Raw genomic sequence first — 18,434 nt, 5'->3', positions numbered from 1 at the left:
GTAGCTTCCAAATATATTTAGGTACAATAATATAATTTTTGTACGACAAAACATTCACAGTTACAAAAAAAACAGTGATCTCCATGATAGGCAAACTAGAAACAAAAATAAGCTAGCTACTCCTGCGCTCCGCCTCTGGAAGGTGGGAAAGTCATTTGTGGGAATGAGTGTAATATTTTATAATATAATTCCACAAGCAATTTTAGACTTGCCTTTACACAAGTTTAAAAAATGTGTTAAAAGTATGCTCCTAAAAAAAGCATATTATACAGTCGCAGACTATGTAAACGATAAAAAGCTTGGATTTGACTCGCTCCAGCAATGTACGGGGCTGCAATGGCTTGTATAGTACGGTATAATAACATTGTAAATTGAAAAATTAAAAAGAGCAACCGCCGAGTTTCTTGCTGGTTCTTCTCGGTAGGAACGGCATTCCGAACCAGTGGTAAATTAAAACTACCTGACTATTCATAAGCACTTGTAAAAAGTTTACATGAATAAAAAACATTCTGTTCTATTCTATTCTAAGTACGTATACCTCTCTTATAGCGACGTGATTTAATTATACATAGTTCTATTTATTATGCAGCACAAAAAATATTATAACGGCGAAGGAAAACATCGTGAGGAAACCTGCATACCTGACAGTTCTTCATAATGTTCTCGAAGGTGTGTGAAGTCTACCAATCCGCACTGGGCCAGCGTGGCGGACTATGGCCTAAAACCTTCTCGTTCTGAGAGGAGAACCATGCTCTGTAGTGAGCCGGCGGCGATGGTTTGATCATGATAATGATGGCGCTATGATTCAACGATTCAAAAATACTTGTAAAAGTTTATTTGAATATAAAATATTACTAATAATAAATAAACACATCAAATGGAGGATAAATAAAATAGCTTGAATTTAGTTTTGTAAATTGATAGTGGTTTAAACTGTTTGATATCCAAGGTATTAAAAGTAAGTTATATCTATGAAATAAATTTTGATAGATAGGCACCTACTTATATTATTTAGGTTTCATTTATAACAGTTAATTTCACTTAATTTCTCCACAACATTCAAAGCGTAGGTTTAGAAATGAAGTCGTGACTCGTGAAAACATCAAAGTTCTCCGATTGAACTCGATTGCGGATTACTTTTCAAGATATTTCATTACTAAGTTGTATTCACATCGTGGCCTGGCTTGGGAATAAAGTACCTACTTAGAACCGAGGGGTGCCTTGAACTAGAAATACTATTAGAGGTGGTAATGTCCTGCAAAAGTAATACAGTAGGTACGCGGCAGAAAGTAATGTACATCGGCCTTTAGAGTGACATTTCGGCTTTGTAGAGCGTTGTCTCTGTCACTCATACCTATGTGACGTTTTATCGGTTTCAACGACAGAGACAATGCTCTACAAATCTGCTATCTCTTTCTAAATGTCGATGTACATTACTTTCTGCCGCGTTTTAGCGTTTAAACTATCGTGAGTGATTTCCATTATATACAATATCTGTCACCGGGTTTACTCACGTATTTAGTCGACCTTAGCCCGACTAGTTTCGAACCCACCCGGGGTCCTTTTTCAAGGGAGTCAGTTCGCGCACGCCGCGTACTGTCTGAGAGGATCCATTCATACTTTTTCACCCCCAACGCATAAAGAGGGGTGTTATAAGACGTTTAACCGCTTTGTATGTTTATCGCATACTGTACTCTATCCACGGAAAGAAGTTAGTATAGGGCTCTCTCTGTTACTTAATCCCATACAAATGAGAGAGACGAAAAATCTCAGTTAACCATTTTGAGTCACCAACCAATCATGAATGCACAAAACCAAACCTGTGTATAGTATGCGACAGATCGAGATGGCAATCGGGGAGGGAGCGTCCCGCACACCCGCACAGCCTCCACGCTAATCCGGTGCAGGCGAGCGCGTAATATGCGGGTGTGCGGGGCGACCCTCCGCCTCATACCCCGATTGCTATCTCGACCTATCGTACCTACTATACCGACATACATAAGAGGTACAGTTGTCCTACATGAATTAAATAAAAAATTAACCAAGTACGATTCAGGCTCGCGCACCGAGGGTTCCGTACAGTCGTATTTTTTGCAAGATCTTGCACGATAGTTCAAAAACTATGATGCAGAAAAATAAATAAAAATCTGTGTTCTTCACCTGTTCACAGGTGAAGCCCTTTCATATGATACGCCACTTGATATAGTTATCTCACTTCGAAAACTGAAAATACTAATTATTATTAGTTCATATCAATACTAATTATTAGACCACAATTATTTTTTTGTGTAATGTAACCACAAATTCACGGTTTTCAGATTTTTCCCCTAATGTCTGCTATAAGACCTACTTACCTGCCAAATTTCATGATTCTAGGTCAACGGGAAGTACCTACCCTGTAGGTTTCTTAACAGACCGACCGACAGATAGACAGATAGACAACAAAGTGATCCTATAAGGGTTCCCTTTTTCCTTTTGAGGTACGGAACCCAAAAAAAATATGATTTTGATGTAACACCTGCATCTCTATTAATCAATACCTCAAGGTCTTAGAATAAGTTGGTACCTATAGATATACGTAGTAGGTATTTATAATCCTGAACAGTGTAAGCCCGGATATGAAAGGACGAGAGTTTGAGCTGAGTGGACGTGCCGACCCGGTGCCGACCATCACGCAATGAAAATGAAATGAAAATGAAAATCTTTTTTTATTCGTATAAACTTTTACAAGTGCTTACGAATAGTCGGATGCATCTACCACGGGTTCGGAATGCCTTTCCTGCCGAGAAGAACCAGCAAGAAACTCGGCGGTTGCTCTTTTCAAATATTTGATATAGGTACAAAATTATGCCATGTATAAAATAGTATTTGCAGTCTTGTGCGTTGCTGGAACGAGCTGCAGGTCAAATCCACGCTCTTTTATCATTTAGATAATCTTCAATTGTGTAATATGCTTTTTTCAGGAGCATATTTTTAATAGATTTTTTAAACTTGTGCAAAGGTAAGTCCAAAATAGTTTGCGGGATTTTATTATAAAAGGTAATACCAATACCCACAAATGACTTTTGGACTTTCCTGAGGCGGAAGGCAGGAGCTGCAAGTTTGTCTCTGTTTCTAGTTAGCCTATTGTGTAGATCACCAATTTTCTTGTAACTAAGAATATTTTGTCTTACAAAAATTATGTTATTATAAATATATTGAGAGGCTACAGTAAGGATATTTATTTCCTTAAATTTCTCTCGAAGGGAATCGCGTGGTCTTAAGTTATAAATTGCGCGTATTGCCCTTTTTTGTAATACAAAAATTCTCCCAATATCTGCCGCTTTACCCCATATTAAGATTCCATAAGACATAATACTATGGAAGTAAGCAAAATATACTATCTTTGCGGTTTCCACGTCAGTTAACTGCCGAATCTTTCTAACAGCGTAAGCGGCAGAGCTTAATTTGCTAGCAAGAGTTGATATATGGGTGCCCCATTGAAGCTTCGCATCTAATGCGCATTTTCTCACCACATAGGTACTTAAATGATAACTGTGTTTCAGTTATTTTATTTTTCGTTGTACCAGTACAAAATACTGCCGTCTTTTTTCTAAAAAGTAGCTATTGCAAAAAGTAGTTTTTGAGTTATCGCCAGAAAACATGTGAATTTTCAAAATCTGATGTTTCTTAATGAGAATGCTAAGATAAGGAAACAAATACCTAGCTAAAACTACTTATAAAAAAAACATCTCGTGGGCAAACATCTATGTTGCCAGCTAACAATAATGTGTTTTTAATGGAGAATTTGCGCTTGATCGAATTTTTTTTCCTGTAGTTAAGTGATGTTGGAGAAATTCGCTATTGTGATAATGACCTCTATATCTTTTATTGTAATAATATGAACTCGATGGCTTTGTAAGGGTTGCGGGAGGGTGAAGGCGACGTTGAATTCCTTGATTTTTACAGGGTTCAGTACACGAAGGCTGCCAGGTACTGAACCCGTAATTAAGTGGTGTTACTATAGGACTCCGTTGTCCGTCCGTCTGTCTGTCAGCGGGCTGTATCTCGTGAACCGTAATAGATAGAGAGCTGAAATTTTCACCGAATGCGTATTTCTATTGCCGCTATAAGAACAAAATCCATACTTAATATTATAAATGCGAAAGTGTGTCTGTCTGTCTGTTTGCTAGCTTTTCACGGCCCAACCGTTCAACCGATTTTGATAAAATTTGGTACAGACTTAGCTTATATCCCGGGAAGGACATAGTCTACTTTTTATCCCGGAAAGTTGAAGAGATCCCACGGGATTTTAAAAAACCTACATCCGCGCGGACGAAGACGCGGGCATCATCTAGTATCTAATAAAAATTTCAAAATGACCGCCATGGAAAAAAAGTGTTATGTCTTGCACGATGGTAGGGAACCCTTCGTGTGCGAGTCCGACTCGCATAAGCTTGCTATGAACTATTTCGACGACAAAGGATTAAATAAATCACTACCATTAATAGTTCAATAGGTGGCCTAATCGCTAAATTAGTGATCTCTTCCAGGTGACCCATACTTAAGAACTTATAGAACTGTAAGACGTTCATTTGTAAATGATGAAAGTTTGTGAACTTAGGTCACTTGGAAGGTGAAACTAAGGTCATAGTTATTCACACAGCTGCTGCAAAGTGATCGACTAACCATTATAGTAAACTAGCTAATGCCCGTAACTTCGTACGCGTGGATTTAGGTTTTTAAAAATCCTGTGGGAACACTTTGATTTTCCGGGACTAAAAGTAGCCTATGTCACTCTCCAGGTCTTTAACTATACCCATGCAAAAAGTCCCGTCGATCCGTTGCTCTATTGCGACGTGATTGAAGGACAAACCAACTAACCAACTAACCAATAAACCAACAAACAAATACACTTTCACATTTATAATACGGATACTAAGTGGCCGTCTTTAACTATCTACTCGTGTGCTATACCCATGCAAAAAAATCACGTCGATCCGTTGCTCTGTTGCGACGTGATTGAAGGACAAACAAACACACCTTCACATTTATAATATGGGTACTGAACGTTGGTACACGTGACTCGACGGTCCAGCTCTTGAAACATTTCAGGGCGCGTGCCTCTCTTAATGAAACCGCGGAACGATCGAAGTTTCATCATTAAAACTAACTGTCACAGCTCTTAAGCTTCCTATAAACTACGAGTATTTGGACCACAAAGGATTAGATTCGTTTAGTTGGAAATACTTTAACTTTTATGAGCAAAACCATCACTACCCATATTAAATGTTTGTTGTTTTGTTGGCTTATTGCTTTGTTTGTCCTTCAATCAGGTCGCAACGGAGCAACAGTTCGACATTATTTTTGCATGGGTATAGTCAAAGACCTGGAGAGTGACAGGCTTTTTTTATCCCGGGAACTTGAAGAGTTCCCACAGGATTTTTAAAAACCTAAATCCACGCGGACGAAGTCGTGGGCATCAGCTAGTATATTATAAATGCGAAAGTGTGTTTGTTTTGTTGGTTTGTCCTTCAATCAGGTTGCAATGGAGCAACATTTCGACATTATTTTTGCATGGGTATAGTCAAAGACCTGGCGAGTGACATACATAGGCTTTTTTTTTGTCCCGGGAAATTGAAGAGTTCCCACAGGATTTTTAAAAACCTAAATCCACGCGGACAAAGTCGCGGGCATCATCTAGTATAAAATAAATGATACTCGTTTTTGGAAGTCCGTACCCTTTATTTACCTCCTTGGAAATCAGATATACTCTATTTCAATATCATAACTCTATGATTTCTTTTAATAAAAATTGGCAACCCCCTAGGGGTGATCTAATTCGATTAATCGACTGTATTCATATTTTGATGGCACAATTTTACTTATTGGTTAAGACTTCGGGCCGCCTTTTCGCGGGGTTCGTTGCTAGATTCCGAGTATGCATCACTAACTTTCCCGAGTTATGTGCGTCTTACGGAATCTAAATATATAAAAGGATTGACTGGCTGACTGATCTATCAACGCACAGCTCAAACTATTGGACGGATCGGGCTGAAATTTGGCATGCAGATAGCTATTATGACACAATATGACAGTTTGTTCCGGCGCTTCTTTTGCTTGTTCTCAGGTGGAAGAAGCGCCGGAATAACCAGCTCTTAGCTTAAGTTGTGATGTGTGGCATAATTTGTATTAATAAACGTCTTTTCTTTCTTTCTTTCTTTCTTTCTTTCTTCTTATATCCACTAAGAAAGGGTTTTTGAAAATTCAACCCCTGAGGGGGTGAAATAGGGGTTTGAAATTTGTGTGGTCCACGCGGACAAGCCGCGAGCATAAGCTAGTTAAAAATGATTTCGCATCGAATCGCAATTTCATTAAAGAAGGCACGCGTTCAGTGAAATGTTTCAAACGATATGTTTACAAGAATCTTCTAATGAAATTACTGAGAATTGCTCTCATCTTTATAGCGGACTAGCGACCTGTCCCAGCTTCACACGGGTAGCATATTACAATTTTCGTAGGGATCTCTATTACTCTATTACCAGAACGCTAGCAAAAACTTAGCGTTAGGTATTGTTACACTTCCTAAATACAATCCAATAACCCTTCGCCTCATTTAGTATTTTTCAAATCCACAAAGAATAGCGTGTAAATCTCGGGTCAATGCCGCCCCACCTACGACGCGGCATTGAATCCGAGTTGCCTACTTACGCAACGTTCGTTGACCTCTAGCGCCAGTCAGATGTTTTATTTGCAATATATCGTGAACTTAGTACGGAACCCTCATTATGCGAGCCTGACTCGCTCTTGGCCGGTTTTTTTTAATATTGTTCACGTTTTCTTTTGTGATATCATATCATTTTTGCTAGCGTTCTGGTTACACCTTGTATATTATCAGAGATAGCTTGTATTTCTGAAACAGACATAGGAAAGCTTCTTATCCCGGAAAATTGAAATACGCGCCAACGAAGTCGCGGGTACCACCTAGCTTTCAATTTAAAAAAGTTGAGAAACTGAATACCTACCCACAATGTTTCGTTCAGGAAATTCAAGGCATCATTAGATATTATATTTCCAATGATTAAATAATTGAAAAAGTCGAGCTGCTTGGGAATAGGTATCTCAAATAACTTAGAGTGAAAGCTATTTTGAGAAATTCGCAAGAATTTTACAAAATTGTTTTTGGTATCGATAAACAACAACCGCCTTTCTTCATTAAGCGGAGTCAAATCTTCTTGATTCAAATTTTATAAGAGGTTTGAAGCTAAGTGTAAATGAAAACCTACATTAAAGTTTTTTTTTTTATTCATTATAGGCGCACGCTTGACCACGAAAAGTAAAGTAAAGTATGAGTTAGAAATAATTTTAGTGTTAAGGGGTGATTAAATTAGTGTACCTACGATTAGGTATCCTATATAACGAGCGAACACAAGGAATGCCGGTGTATGGACAAACTTGATCGGGTTTTTGTGATGCACCGGACCAGTCAGTAATTTAATATTTAAAATGTATCTTTGTTTTTAAATCCTACTAATATTATAAATGTGAAAGTGTGGATGTTTGGATGTTTGTTACTCAATTACGCAAAACTGGCTTAACAGATTTGGATGAAATTTGGAATGGAGATAGATTATACCCTGGATTAACACATATGCTACTTTTTAACCCGGAAAACTAAAGAGTTCCCGCGGGATTTTGAAAAATATAAATCCACGCGGACAAAGTCGCGGGTATCAATCAGCTAGTAAATAATAAAATAAATTATATTCATGATATACATGTATAATATGTATGCTGTACAAAGTATTAGTAACATCTGGCAGCACATCCACCCACAATTTTCAATATGTATTTTGGTATGAATGGTACTTCTGCAGCGTCAAATATTAACTTCAGAGCTAGAGCAGCTGTGGAAACCGAAGTGAAACAAACGAACTTTGCGACAATGAAACATCTCCGTCCACTCTCCAATCTACATGTTTGGTTTTACTGTAAACTATAAGCAACTCGGGGCAGCTATTAACACATGGCATGATTTGAATTCCTACACCAAATTCAATACCTCCAACCTGCTACCTATAAATACTTAGGCTGAAATCTAGAGAGCGCACTTTGACTTGCTCAGACTTAAGATTGAGTTAAAACGAGACAGATTTATGTCAGAGATATACATCTGTCTCGTTTTAACTCTGTCTTAAGTCTAAGCAAAGTCAGAGTGCGCTCTATAGATCTCACCCTTAATGCTCTCCTTGCTCTGGTTTGTATCAGGTGAGATGGAATAATACTACATAATAAGTTTCTGTAGTTAAGTGTTTCCTGTAATAATATATATTTAAGGCATAAATCAGAACAATTTCTCCCCGATCTTCTTGGTCACCTTAAATGAAACTAGAACTGAAATGAAACACAATAAAACACTAGAAGTGAAAGTTTTTTTTTTTCAAATAAACTTTTACAAGTACTTTTGTATCGTCAAATGAATTTACAACATTGTTATAAATATGATTCACTCAAAAATTGGCTTTGAATAGGACTACAGGAATTCTCTATTTCCCTGAGTACAGGTAGTGCTCAAGCTAAATTCAAAAATAAAATGATGTTGATAGATCTGAATAATAACCAAGTGCTTAATATCTAAATATACACAAAAAGAAAAATACTCATCAACGCTCACCCCAAAACCCTTGGACCTAGAAAGGTGAAAGTTGGCAAAAGATTCCCTTTAGAATGTAGACAAGGAATAAGACCCAATTTTTCAATTTTTTTTTTTAAATTGCGAGCATACGAGCAGGCGGGTCACCTGATGTTAAGGCATTGCCTACCGCCGCCTATGAACATTTGCAGCACTTGATTAACCGCCAATGCGTTTCCGGCCTTTCAGGAATTTCTTGGTCCGTCCCTTGAATAACTCCATGTTGTAATCTACTGAAAACACTGCCGAAAGGACTTATCATTCGTTACTCGTTAATTATTCGTTAAGCTATAAAATCCTACCAATATAAAGATTTTGAGTAATTAATTACCTACCAAAAACACCATACTTAATTAATAACCTTGCATTTACCTAAACAGTATTAAGACCACGTACCTATTGCCAAAACCTAGTTTGCCAATTGGCATAGTGCACCAACAGCAGTTAGTGCTGGCGAGTACGAGTAACTAACTTGAAATATGAGCCACTTTGCACAAGTGTAATTAGGCAAAGTGAGAAAGCAGTTGAATTGTAAATAGAATGACTACGGAAGAACATTAGCGATGTGCTTGTGCTCCACGATAGGCGTAACAAACGATGAGTAGAGTTCATTTGGGGCCGTAAACCACACATTTTCTTGTTTAAAATTGTTTTTTTTGTGGCAAATGTTGCAAAAAATATTGTATAAGTCCCGCAAATTGCTATTGCGCTGGAACCATGTCTCATTATCATCATCGGCTACTTCTATTTACAAAATCACGATGTCAAAGTCTCATCATCATCATCATCATGATGATCAACCAATCACCGGCTCACTACAGAGCACCGGTCTCCTCTCAGAGTGAGTGAGTAGGGTTTTGACTATAGTCTACCACGCTGGCCAAGTGCGGATTGGCTGACTTCACACACCTTTGAAAACATTATGGGGACCTCTCATACATGCAGGTTTCGTCACGATGTTTTCCTTCATCGTTAAAGCAAGTGATATTTAATTGCTTAAACGCCCATAACTCCAAAAAGTTAGAGGTGCATGCCCGGGATCGAACCACCGACGTCCTTACCACAAGGCTACCGGCTTATCACTGTCAAAGGCCAAAATCTGGCAATTCAACCGCTAATTTGGCCCAATTTTTCCGAGGACACAAGGATAATGAAATTCTAGAAAGCAGGCCATTTGTTACCGTCTATTAATATAATATTCTCGTATAAAGGGCCATTACTTCTGGTCATTATCACGGTTTACTGCCAGCGGCATTAGTCCCCTCGTTTATCTAATCGCTGGATTCTGTGTGACTTAACTGTATCACGTACACGGGATTATTATATTATGGCTATATGTTTGATATTCTGTGCCAACAGACTATGATATTATAATCTTACTATAGTAATTAAAAGAAGGTATAAAAGCGGTGATAGCCAAGTGGTTAACACGTCAGTCTCCTATTCAGGGAGTCCAGGGTTCGGGCACTTCTAACTTTTCAGAGCTAGCGCGCACCACGGTAAAGTTCCGTGCGTTTTTTTCCCTGCAAAATCTGTGGACTAATATAGAACTACAGTGCGATAAGGCTCTCTTGCCACTTGACACTGACAGGGGGCGCTTTTGGAGAACAAAAGCTTAGAATATTCAAACAAGAACAAAGGGGACACTTGACGGCAACGTTAGTTTCGATTTTCGCCACGCGCCAAAATAGTCTTGTCGCACTGTAAGTATAAAGAAGCGCGCGCACTGCGGAATTAATTCCACACCGAATATTCATACATTTAAATTCAAATTTACAAACTCGCTGCACCGTGGTGCGCGCTAGCCATTAAATTCGTGAAAAAACCTGTACCTGAGAGTTATCCATAATGTTCTCAAAGTTGTGTGATATCTACTAATCCGTACTTGGTCAGCGTGGTGGACTAATCCTTTCCATTCTCAAAGGAGACGTGCTCAGTAGTGGGCCATGATGGGTTGGGAATGCTGAGATGATATAATATAACGGCAAAAAGGATAATGATCTGTTAATTTCAGTTATTCTAGTTGTTGAACTCTTCAAATGGAGAAAACTATGTATGTACCTATGTTTATATAAGTTGCTTTAATTTATGTATATCTCATATAATATTACATAGTATCTATTATATTATTATAATTATTATATTATTATCTAGTATTTATTTTCATACCTATTCTACGCCCTTTACAGCCTCTCGAACTGCCAAGGGTCACTGGTAGAGATCTCTCATAGAGATAAGTGCTTCCCTGTCCACTTTCTCTTTACTGTAAATGTTTTTGGTATAAATAAAAATAAATAAATAAATAAAACTTTCATCGTCTTAAATTAAAACGTGGACACTAACAAACGGCCTTGTCCACAAATTCAAAGTCGCGGTCAGCGAGCTACGGAGAGGGCTATGTTAGGAGGCTATGTTTCCTAGAGGGATAAGATCCGAAATGAGGAGATCCGCTGGAGAACCAAGGTCACTGACATAGCCCAAACTATTAGCAAGCTGAAGTGGCAGTGGGAAGGTCATGCCTGTCGTAGAGGCGATAGCCGTAGCAGCCGGAAAGTCCTTGAGTGGAGACCGCGTTTAAGCAAGCGTAGTGTGGGACGCCCTCCAGCGCAATGGACCGACGATATAAAGAGGCTGGTGGGAAGTGGCTGGATGAGGAAGGCTGAGGACCGGGTGTGGTGGCGCTCTTTAGGGAAGGCCTATGTCCAACAGTGGACGTCCACAGGCTGATGATGATGAAGATGATAATTAAATTAGTGAAGCCAAAATAATAGACTTATGTGTAAGTGTATTGAAATTGGTAATAATATATTCTATATCCAGGAAACCGATACTAGAGAGGACTTAGACCTAAACAATTATATTTGAAGGTAAATCCCGGGGCTTCATTCAATACAAAGCTCTATTTCAATATGAAATAGAGCATACAACACTGCTCTACTAAGGCCTCAGGGCTCAGGCTGTCATAATATATTAAGTAGTATGAGAATTTTAGACACCGGGAAAGATTATTTTATTATAATACTAGCTGCCCTGGCGAACTTCGTCCCGCCTAACAGTCGATTCAAATTTTTAAATTTAAAAAAAAAACCATCCTCGTACTTCAAGGAATATTATAAAACAAGAATTAGCGAAATCGGTTCAACTGTTCTCGAGATTTGCGATGAGCAACACATTTAGTGATTCATTTTTATATTATAGAAGATTATCTCTTTACCTTTCAAACTTTCGAAGAAAGTTTGAAAGGTAGTTTGAAAGGTTTTCTTCACAAAACATCGTGAGGAAACCTGCTTGTATGAGTTCTCAAAATAATCGCCATCTCAACCTGTTCTCCAATTGCCATCTCAACCTGTCGTAAACTATATTTAGGTTTAACAACAAATACCTAATAAAAATTTCAAAATAGCTGCCATGAAAATTTAGAAAAATAAAAAGTTATTTCCTGCACATTATGGCACGGAACCCTTCATGTGCGAGTCCGACTCGCACTTGCCAGGTTTTTTGTTTCGCTATGCCCTCTTAAGAAGGTTTACTTCCACACAATGAAGCCTCATTATATAGAGCCACCAACAGAAAACTGAATAGGATGAATTAATGAATTAATTATACTAGGATAATATTATATAATGAACTGGAATTAATATCACAAGTTAAACTTTCCCCAAAATTAAATCAGAGGAACAATAACGTGATCATAAAGTAAATTTTACAATGGAATTAAATTTGCTCAGAGATTTTCCGTCCTGGAAAAGGTCATCAAATTTTCTGTGTGGTAAATAAAAAAAGCGGTTTCTACGAGATTTTTAAACACATAAATCCACGCGGGTGAAGTTGTCTACATATAAACGAAATTTCAGTCACCTTAAAACTATTAAAGGAATTAACGTCAATTTAATATCAAAAGATTTTTAAAGGAAATTACAGACCGGAGAAAACTGCATTTAAGGTTTGTAATTAGCGATTGATTAGACGAAGTCTTTCATACTCGTAATAGCTGAAGAAAAAGAAAGGTAGAGATTAGATAAAGTACCTTCCTAGGTGAAAGAATTATCAAGATCGGTTCATTCGTTTCAGAGTTTTCGATTAAAAACAAACAAACAATAATAATCTATAACTCTTAAAAACCGTAGCATCCGACACCGTAGCATCCAACACCGTAGCATATCCGATCTATGCATCCGACACCGTAGTGTCCACATATGTTGAATTGTGCATTGTAGAGTCAACGTCTCCAGAGGTTGCTCTGGTGTCGGAATGAAACGTCCGTAGTGTTTTAGAGGGTTTGTGTGATGTTGTGTGGTGGAGGAGCGTATTATTTATTAGTTGCTTGTTTTACCTGCATATGTAGTAGCGGGAGGACGATTTATGCGTAGCGCAAGTTACAATTACCATAGGGATTCATTTAATTTAGATGATTGTAGCACAAATAAGCTGGTTATTTGAGGCAGATTCTCTTGTACACAATCTCCAAATTAAACTAAATTAACAGGTCTAAATCTAGTGCTACCCTTTTCCGCAAGAAACATAATGAAAGGGATAGCAATCGATTTAGAAGTGTCATTTTAGTTTAGAGATTGTGTACAACGGAATTAGCCACAGTTGTAACACAATCCCTAAACTAAACTAATATAGCAGATATAAAATGTATTGCTATCGTTTCGTTTATTCGTAGGCGGAAAAGGAAAGCACTAGACTTAGACCTATCAGTTTAGTTAAGTTTAGAGATTGTGAACAGTAGAGTATCCAGTATATTGGACCGAGCTATGCCGAATTGAGCTGGACCGCATTGCGATGGTCTCGGGAGAATGACTTTTATCGCTATGGTCCGTCAAGCCATTTTATCGAGATCGGTGGCATGGTGAATTTTGGCGTGGCGAGGTCCAACTCGTATGCAGAAATTGAAATTTGTTTACGCGTACATATTTTTAAAGTACCTACATTATGTTCACAATATACACATACCTACCTAGAATACTAGACTACTAACGACAGAGGAATGTGCAGTGCTCAGACAAGCCGCCAAGCGCTTACCAATATTGTAAGTGTTTTTTGGTGAAAAAAAAGCCACATTCCCTAGCGAAACTAAAATGTCTAGTCCAATAATGTATTGACAACCCAATCATGATGCTCCCTGTGGAAAAGGATAGATTCGAGCTGTCAATTTAATTTAGCTTAGAGATTGTGTACAACAGAATTAGCCACAATCTAGTGAGAAAATCAGTACCCTTATTATCAGTATCAGTACCCTTATTATAAATGCGAAAGTGTGTTTGTTTGTTAGTTTGTTGGTTTGTTGGTTTGTCCTTCAATCACGTCGCAACGGTGCAATGGATTGACGTGATTTTTTGCATGGGTATAGATAAAGACCCGGAGAGTGACATAGGCTACTTTTTATCCCGAAAAATCTTAGAGTTCCCACGGGATCTTTAAAAAACTTAATCCCACGCGGAGGAAGTCGCGGGCATCAGCTAGTATTATATTTTCTAAACCAAAATATTATCTAATTGGAAAAACTCAAATACCTAAAATCTATTTCGAGGATAGACCTACACTACCCAATGTAATTTTTCTATCACCACTTTAGTTATTGGGATTGACCGGGCACAAAATTGGTTTGTAATGTATTTCCCGTATAACCGCCGGATAAAATAAAATTGGGGATGATCAAAACGAGTACCGATACCCATTAAATAAACTAAAATAATTATCTTTCGGGATTAATATTTTTTATTTTGTTACTAGATGAAGCCCGCGGCTTCGCCCGCATGGATTTGAGGTATTAAAAATCCCGTGGGAACTTTTTGATTTTCCATAACAAAAAAAAGCCTACGCTACGGCTTTAGGCCATAGCCTAGACCCTTTTCATTCTGAAAGGAGACCCGTGGTCATTAACGGACCGAAGTGATGGGTTATTGATGATGATGATGATGACTCGATAAAATGTACCTATCTCTTCAATTTTGCCAATTCTTCGTTTACCTACTGTAAAAATAATTAGTCTTGTATTTAATTTTTATAGGTACATATTGGCACCGATTCTAAGCACAACCTAATTTTAGAGTATTCGCACCCTCTTCTTACTATTGTAATATGAAAAGGACAGAAGCAGTTTGACATTTCTAAATTTAATTTTTAGATGGTAAAACCCGTGATTTTAGCACGCACTCGCGAACCTACTGTTTAAATTTGTATTGTGCACTAAAATTTAGAGTCTTTAAATGTGAAAGTCATGTTCCGTTCCTTTTTTAGCATTAGTAAAAAGAAAGGGATGCAGATACTCTAAATTTAGTTTAGACAGAGACTAGAGAATCGGGGCCATATGTTACTAGATGATGCCCGCGAATTCGTCCGCGTGGATTAAGGTTTTTTGAAAATCCCATGGGAACTCTTTAATTTGCCGGGATTAAAGTAGCCTATATCCTTCCCCAGGATGTAAGCTAACTCTGTACTAAATTTCATCAAATTCGGTGAAAAGCTAGCAGATAGACAGACAGACACACTTTCGCATTAATAATATTAGCATGGATTGTACAAGTATAAAACATTTTTTTAAATGCCACTTTAAATATGATTCAAGGTAGGTAATAAGATTTTCCTGTACGTAGAGAGCACGTAGAGAGATACATTAAGGTGAAACAGGGTAAAATCTACCCAAACAACCTACAGGTAGGCAGGTTACACAAATCCCCACGTTGTTTTCCTAATGGATGCGGCAGTCCGTTGTGAATTTCAAAATGATTAATGACGTAAGAGCTTAGACTCGAGGCGTTTTGGCGCAGAGGAGTGAAACGACACACCTTTTTTAAAATTTTCCTAAAGTTATACCTACCTAGTTACCTAGTACCTACCTACTCAACTTACTGGCAGTAGGTACCTACCTATCTGAAAGAACAAAATTTGAAGTAAAATAGAAAAACAAATAGAGTTGCTTACGCATTTCTCCTATTACCTACATACTAATAGAGAAACAACTAACAGAGGAAACAGTTTTTTGTTTGTTTGTAATCGATAAACTAAGAGTTTAAATTAAGAAATTAAGTTAAACTAAGTTTCAGATATTTTTTCATCAACACAACAACAATAAAAAGTTAAAAAGTTCACTTACCTTTACATGCAAGGGGTCTTGAAAAAGTTGTTACAATAATTCTGTACAAGCTGCTTTATATACAGTCCTCTAGAATATTCACATTGAACTAAAGTTCTAATTAAACTACATAATTAATGAAAATACAGACACTATTTCGCGTTCGAACTTCAATTTCCACTTTTAAAGTTTCGCTCTGCAATATTATATTGTTCAATCTTTCTTTTTTTCAGATTTTTAATTTAGGCAAAGGTTAAAGTACAGCTAAGGTCTTCTACAAAGAAGTGTTCTAGCAAGTTCGGATACTTTGAAGAGTTTTCGTATATTTCGTAGATAAGCGCGAACAGACGTTCGTACCGTACGGTGTCTGTATACAGACTGATAGGCGATAGCGGTGAACTTCCGACGCCATGAAAATTTGAAAATAGCTCCTGAAATTAATAAAGTTGGAGCCGCGTTTTGATTGCTTTTTTATATTTTGTTTGAAATCGGAATTAATGTAGGCTTTGGCGAAAATATAGTAGGTACGAGTACTTAGACAGGTTAAGGTGATATCAGACGGCTCACTCGACTCAGGTGATAGTTTTTTTTTCATTCCACGTTTAAACACGATACAGACAAAGTGAAATAGAAATGAACTTTCATCCCCTCTTGTTCTCGACTTTGTTGTAGGTATATTTATTAATTTAATTATAAGTATAGTTTTCCCATTTTCTCTATAATTTATTGTCTTTATATAGGTATTCAAAGAGAGAATTTTGTTTACTGGATAGTCTATATCGTATAGTACGGAACCTAAGAAGAGTTGTAAAAGTCGTAAATGTACGCATACATTAGGCATCTTTATTTTACGATCTAAATTTTATGTAAGGTAATTATGTTTGCTTGCTAAAAGTATTGTTATTGCTGAAATTCGGTTTCCTATAGATGCTATGCTGAGATTGAATACAAAGAAAAAGGCTTTTTATTCAAATAAACTTATACAAATTGCTTTTGAATAGTCAGGCGAATCCTAACAAAAAGAACCAGCAATAAACTCGACGAGTTAGACCTTTAAAAGTCCAAAGAAAGTAACATGACGATATATTGTATTTACCTACATTAAGTATTTTATTCTTTGGGCAAAGAATTTTCTTTATTTAATAATATTGACATGAAATAAAATTAATTAATTTCTTTTAGGAGAACCTATACCACCGGTTCGGAAAGCAGCTTCTACCGGGAAGAGCCGCTCTTCCTTTAAACAAAACACTAGGACACACCTAGGTACACTATGTAACCACAGATAAGATAACTGAAATGACATTTAAATATATTTTAACGAACAACGATTATTCCATAGACAATATGAATATTCCAGGAAAAGCCATAGCCTGATTTACCCACTTAGGTTCTGAAGGAATTCAAGGAACTTGCTTATGTAAATGTAAAATATGCAATGGCTGCATAGGTTAGACTCGAGGCAGCCCAGTTTGTTCAGCTTTCCGCCGATCGATCGACGAATTCACGTTTTAGAACCAACTTCATGAGACATGCATGACTTATGAACGGTTCAATGGATAGATAGATAAATTAATAAATAGATATTTTGATTACGTCCCTCTCTTAATGGCGCTGTGTCCCTCTAAGTGGGAGGTTTCAGGAGACATGGGAACTTACAATTTCTAAATTAGTTCAGATCAACAGGGAGGCTTTCGCAGTAGCTAGTTACCATCCTACCGACGAATCCATGCTCGCCAATTGTTGTAGCGTTCTGATATGCCACATAGGCACCGATTAAAGGATGATTATTCTAGCACGTGGCGGGTGCGGGCCGTGCCACGTACGAGGCGCGGACGAGGCACGGATTCAAAACATCACGCACATTTCATATGTAGCATGCTTCACCGTGTGAGTTTCTAAGGGGCTTTAGTAAAAGTTGAGTTTAGAATACATAGAAAAAATACACATCGAGTTAAGAGCCTCTTCTTTTTTAGAAGTCGGCTAAACAACGAAAAATAGTTTTTTTTTCATAGACTAGTGCTTACTGTAATCCATGCAATCAAACCTGACAGCAAATGACGATGCAAAATATTAAACACTAGATGATGCCTGCGACTTCGTCCGCGTGGATTTCGGTTTTTGAAAATCCCGTGGGAACTCTTTGATTTTCCGGGATAAAGAGTAGGCTATGTCCTTCTCCAGAATGCAAGTTATCTCTGTACTAAATTTCATCAAAATTGGTTAAACGGATGGGCCGTGAAAATCTAGCAGACAGGCAGACAGACAGACAGACAGACACACTTTTACATTTCTAATATTAGTATGGGTGGAGCGAAAAACTGAAGCTGGAGTGACATTCCAGAATATCTTTGCGATTCGAATAAGAAACGAAGAAGCAAATCGCTTTGTACTTTTCTGTGGAATTTCGATTACGTACATATATAGGCGCAGACCTTAACGATAAAAGGTAGGCGGTAGGTAGTAGGTGCGATAGTAGAAAGGAGATGGAGAAATGATTGAGGAGGGAGATGTTGCAGTTCTGCTAAAAGAAAATTCTTTGGCTCTGATTTTTGTCCTGAACAATAAGAAAAAAACTTGAAGCACGACCCTAGTTGAACCCATACAAAGTTAGCCCTAACTTGCCATCTCGAACTAAAAGTTGGACACTAAGTGCCCGTGTAGTTAATGTGTTCGAAAGTC

The 18,434-nt window shown here is 37.6% G+C and overlaps 1 protein-coding gene across 1 annotated transcript in view; it reads right to left on the bottom strand.

The window, feature by feature from the left end:
* LOC117988340 (prolactin-releasing peptide receptor-like) overlaps positions 1-16,114 on the bottom strand; it is a 52,743-nt gene extending 36,629 nt beyond the window's left edge. Inside the window, exon 1 of the mRNA XM_034975467.2 lies at positions 15,774-16,114. The gene's annotated coding sequence lies outside the window, so the exon portion shown is untranslated. The remainder of the gene's footprint in view (positions 1-15,773) is intronic.
* Between the last annotated feature and the right edge of the window lie 2,320 nt (positions 16,115-18,434).

Source organism: Maniola hyperantus, chromosome 14 (genome assembly GCF_902806685.2).
Source record: "Maniola hyperantus chromosome 14, iAphHyp1.2, whole genome shotgun sequence".
In the NCBI taxonomy this organism is placed as follows: Eukaryota; Metazoa; Arthropoda; class Insecta; order Lepidoptera; family Nymphalidae; genus Maniola; species Maniola hyperantus.
The sequence above is the reverse complement of the archived record's forward strand: the minus strand, read 5'-3'. Positions and strand labels throughout refer to the sequence as shown.